This window comes from Gossypium arboreum, chromosome 8 (assembly GCF_025698485.1).
Source record: "Gossypium arboreum isolate Shixiya-1 chromosome 8, ASM2569848v2, whole genome shotgun sequence".
NCBI lineage: Eukaryota > Viridiplantae > Streptophyta > Magnoliopsida > Malvales > Malvaceae > Gossypium > Gossypium arboreum.
The window spans coordinates 70,710,259-70,715,821 of NC_069077.1; the positions used below are offsets into that span (position 1 = coordinate 70,710,259).

General features: G+C 35.2%; 1 long non-coding RNA gene across 1 annotated transcript; it reads right to left on the reverse strand.

The window, feature by feature from the left end:
* Positions 1-285: 285 nt before the first annotated feature.
* LOC108475780 (uncharacterized) lies at positions 286-5,123 on the reverse strand. The gene is made up of 3 exons (XR_008286810.1): positions 4,151-5,123; positions 1,269-1,353; positions 286-472 (listed from the first exon to the last, which is right to left on the reverse strand). It is a non-coding gene; the product is annotated as an uncharacterized LOC108475780 (long non-coding RNA).
* Positions 5,124-5,563: the final 440 nt, after the last annotated feature.

The following is a 5,563-nucleotide window of genomic DNA, read 5'->3' on the forward strand; positions in this document are numbered from 1 at the left end:
TAATATTTCTCAGTATACTGCTCATATGGTCGTTTCGTTTCGTCCATATAAAAATAGATTCATCAAGGTTCAGTTCCATAATTTACTCACTATTTAATTCTACTTCTACTATTTTTAGTGATTTTTCAATCTCATCTCACTGCTGCTGTCCGCAACAGTTACTGCAGTAGACTATGCCAATTTCATGAATTTTCCTTGGCCTTAATCATCCATCATACATGAAACAAATTATGGCCGCCTTTATCAAAATTAGAGTTTCTAAGACTCGTGGCTATAGGTTCTAGCATCCCACTCGGCGACCACATAGGCCATTTTCACATGGCTTAAAGTTTACAACCCACAATTCGACAAAATATAATAGCCTATACATGCCAAATGTTCTTCAACAACAAAAACAATACCACAAGATTTCAGCCGTTGTGATGACTTCAGCGACGGTCCCGATCACGCAAACAATACGAGTCCGAGAGACCTAAAATGGGTGACAAGAAAACACCGAGTGAGTTTACAACTCGTAAGTCATAAGCATTCATCAATCCACGATAAAGTTACTACAACATGTACAACAAACGAGGCTAGGTACTCATCCATATCGAATCTATACCATAATACCTCGGACCTTCGGTCCAATCTCGCATACCAAGTCATACATCCACATTTCATATTCTACACAACAAGATAATCAAACATTTTTACACATTAACTCATTTTCCAGCACAACCATACAATTTCAATCATCACATAGATTTAAGGCTTACCAAATTCAACCCCAAGCATGAACGTATTCTCTATTCGTCATGAGCTCGAGGTACTTACCCGATCCGCTGTCCATACTCAACTCGATGGAGACACAACCTCCATATATATAGAGTACGCACACACGTGCTTAATACTCGATTTCGCACACTTAGTGCCACGCAATTTAAGCCCGCACACACAAGTGCCATACCTTCCGAGCTCGCACACCCGGTCAGTATTTTTCAGCTTGCACACATAGTGTCATATTTTTCCAGCATGCACACTTAGTGCCTTATATTTCCAGCACGCACACTTAGTGCCAATCTCGTCACCATACACACGTATTGCCCGCACACACAGTGCCGGAAGCAAACTTTCTACACATTCCACTATTTCTTTTACATTCAACAATTATCCTCACTCCATACATATACAATTTCATTTATACATATATAGCATTCCATTAAACACAATTTCATAGATTTTCCAATCATTTAAGCAATATCAAACATATGTGCTTAATGACTTACCTAGTGTTGGGCAAATAATTCCAAGTCGGCTACTCGTTGACCTTCGATTTCCCTTTGTTGGACGCCTCTCCTTTAGGATCTTGAGCTTAAACAAATAAATCAACTCATTCAATCGCTTGGGTACATATGTTGGTATCCACATTCTAATGATAATATAACATGCGAACGACATGGTAAAATTTTATCTTGCTACCTTATGTTCTTGGCTATTCGCCAATAGCCTTATGCAATTTACTATTCTATCAATAATCCAATCGTACTTACACGTATACATATTCGTATATTAGATAACCATCCTTACTAACCACCCATTTTAGTTGATTTCATACAATCAAAGGCAATATCATAATTGGGTATACTTATATAGCGAATGTGCTAAAATTGGTCTAACATCACCTATACCCTTGATTGAATGGCCAAATACTTATACTAGCAATTATAGTATCGATTTTATTCTTTCAAACACATAGTCCCATTCGCCCTAACCATTTACTTAACGTGACGTGTACAAATTCCATCTCAAGATTAGGAGTTGCAACTACAACTAGGTTACAACAATGCTCATCAATGACCGAATGCCTAAGCACAACTCTACTAAAAATTTATCCAACATCATTAACTTTGCCTTTCACTATTTTTTTCTAAACATCAAATACAAAGTAACTTACATGTATATATTAAACCAACCTTGCTAGCACAATATCCCTTAACCGAATATCATAAACCCAAGCCACATATATAGTTCATCAAGGCCTTTCATTGGCCACATTCGCACCCCTCCCCATGAACAACCAAATTTCAACCTCCATTTAAAAGTATATGTACCAAGAGCTTCAACTACTTGGCCAAATACCAAGCCTCCAAACACCCAAATTTAATCCATGGGATGAATAGAACTTGAACTAATCACCTAGTTTATATCTAAATTTCCAAGGATTTCAAAGTGCTTACCTCTTCCTAAGCATCAACCAAGCCGAATCATGCACAAAAGAAATCCCTTCTTCTTCCTCCTTCAAGTCACGGCAATGGAGAATAGAATGAGCAAAATTTTCTTTTTGTTTTTTTGTTTTCCTTGTTCAATACGGAAATGGGGAGGGTAACCACACACACACACTTTTTTTTGTTTCTCTTCCTACAACACCAATATAATAACAATTCTAACATCAACCATTAGCAAAACATGTTGGAAACATGTTCCCTTGCCCATAACCTTGTCATGGCGGCCACTCACCTTAGGGAGTGGGTTATTTGACATGCAAGGACAACTATTTTCCCACATGTATTAATAGGCCACCTTACAATTGCCTAGCACATTTCTAAATTTTTTCACACAAGTCCTTTCTAGTGAAATTCACCTTTATAACACTAAATCAAATCATCAAAATGTCACACACAATTTAACACATATCATAGGCATCAAAATAAATTTTAAATTATTTTTATGCCTCGGTTTTCAATGGTCCCAAACCACATCCCGTCTAGGGTCAATTTTGGATCACACATGGAGCATTTTTAACTTGTTTGAAAATGTCAAACATTTGAAGTATTGTTTTTAATTAACTTGGCCTTGAAAATTTTCTAATTATAAATTTAAAATTTTGTCTTTTAAATATGATTTGAAGTACAAATTTCTATCAAGTGTTGTTTAAAGTGATTTTTATTCAAAGCATAGTATTTGTTATATCAAAATGACTTTGTCAAATAAAGGTCGGATCAACAAACTCAGCTCCCAATTGTGAACTCATGAGAAAATCATAGATAAATAAGATTCAACTATCAAGAGTAATGAACCAAACCATGGAGAGTCCATGTACAACTACAACACAACTTTTTGTAACATTTAAACGTTTTTACAAAATAATAAATAGTCAAACTTTTTAAAGAAAAAGAAAAAGAAACATGTTGGTAACATTTACTCACTAAACATCGTTATGGAGGCAATGAGGAAATAAATCCCGAAGATGCGTCTCATGTCGTTGTTCCATGCCTTCAATCCTAGAAGTCAAGCCATCTAATTTTTCTAAAATTGTCCCTTATCGTTGTTCCATGAATTTCAACCTAATTCGCAATCCATCTATAATTTTTCTAAAATCGACTTTTACGCACCTTGAGTACTAAAGGATTCACAAAAAGATTGCATCTGAACTAGATTCTCGGGTTCTTCTACTTCCATTTGTGGTTCCCCTCCTTTATCTACCGTCGTTACTTTCTTTACCCAATTAAATTCAGTAGTTTCCTCGTAACCCATTTGATGTAATGAGCATCTCTCAATTTCCATCCTTCGAACAAGAGAAACAGTCGAATCACTTGATGTATTTATACCAAAACTGGTAAGAAGTTTACTCATAACCATAACAAATACACAGCTGCACTCATGCTTATCCTCAAATATAAAGTTACTCAAGTTTGGTTTTCGCTTATCTTTTATCTTGGAAATCCACCAATAATCTTATTTTCTTCTAGTAGAATATCTTATTCCAAAAGGTTTTATATTGTGTGTAATGATTAGATGTGGTAACCGGTCATGAATAGTCAAAAGAGCGGTAGAGGAAGGGGTTTGCATTAAGGTTTCATCGGCAAAATTCCCGAGCAAGACCAAGGGTATTTGAGCTGAGTATTGATTTCTCCTTCCTTAACTACCCCTGAGGCATTGGCTAGAAAATTGTCTGGTTACCAAAATTTCTTTACCCGTCACATAAGTCTTAAATCTACCAACATAAAACTCATTACCATGGCTATTCAATTCAACACAAGAGGCATTACTATAAAATGCTTTAAGTTCTCATGAACGATACTCAATCTCAAAATTCCATCCACCCAAATTCCACAAATATTGAGATATATGGAAAATTAATACATTGCAAGCAGTCAAAGTCAATTACCTTACCCTTCCAGCCCTGACTTCTTGGTGACAGAACTTTTGGTAGTAACGTTCTTCATCTTCCGGAGTTCGAAACACAAACTAAAATTTTACATTGGAGTCCTAGTATTCTGTACAGGAGCTGATGGTGGAGGCTTTTTCCGTGTACAAGGGGTGGCAGCATGTTTTCTTTTACATGCCATTGATGAACTCTGCACATGCTATAGGGAAAAAATTAATTATGATTCAGCTTAACACCTGAGGCCATTCATTCATGAACTCTTTTGTCTCTCAGCTGAAAGGTCAAACCTTATTACAAATGATAAAGAAAAAGGCAACATCATAGAGGCAAGAACAGTCTGAAAATTTAAACTAAAGAACACCATGGACCAACTCTTCTCTCTTACAGAAACATGCAAATCTCACCTTCATTAACTTAATGCTTATTAGTTAAACAAGACCACCTTTTTATTTTACCAAAAAACATGCCCAACATGCTACTTTCATATTAGCTGACCAAGGTCATTCATGTCATTAAACACGTCAAAATCCTCACGGAACCAAAAATAGAGCATAGCCGAGTTCCATACTTCACTGCCATCTCACATTTTTCTCTGCTATGTGTGTGTTTTAAAATTATTGTTTTTCCAATTCTCCAAAATTTTTCATTGATGAAAACTGAAGTAAATAGAACTGTTATTTATTAAGGAGATCAATTGCACTGTAGGCTACGTTGCTTTAAATTTTCATTTGCCTTGGAAGTATTTTTGCTGGAAACCAGTATCTAATGCTTATTTTGACATGAGCATGGGGTTCATAAGTTAAAAAAAGAACATTTTGGTGATTTTTCCAGGCTACTACCTGCTTTCTCATCTAAATATTAAATGAAATCTTTCTTAACTTTGAAACTTCAAAACTGATAAGTAAAAGGAGATTAAATGTAGGATAAGAGGTTAAAAAAAAATAAGGATAGAGAAACTTGAAACTTGGGTGGTTTGCCACGAATCTTCCTACAACCTCAAGAACCCACATTAGGACAAGATTTGAACAGTGGTTTGAGATAAAAATTAGTTGGAAACGTTGAGCAAGTAAATCAAGACAAAAGATAACATAACAAGAAGGTAATCTCATTATCTCTTAACTTTCTTTACTTTCAATTTCAACATTGGACACAAAATATTAAAAACATATATCTAATCCACTTAAGATTCACATAAAAGAATACATAATAAGACTAAAAAAGAACAATGGAACTTTTGAAAGCAATTGGAAATGGGTTATCAACACTAGCCTGGAATAAGAAAAGAAAACCAATTGTAGATTCAATTCCTCAAAATTTTACTTTGATTGATGCTTGAGATATAGATTCTTCTTCTTCTTTTTCTGGTTGGAAACGCAAGAGCAGGAGAATAAGAATGAAAAAAAAAAGAAAACA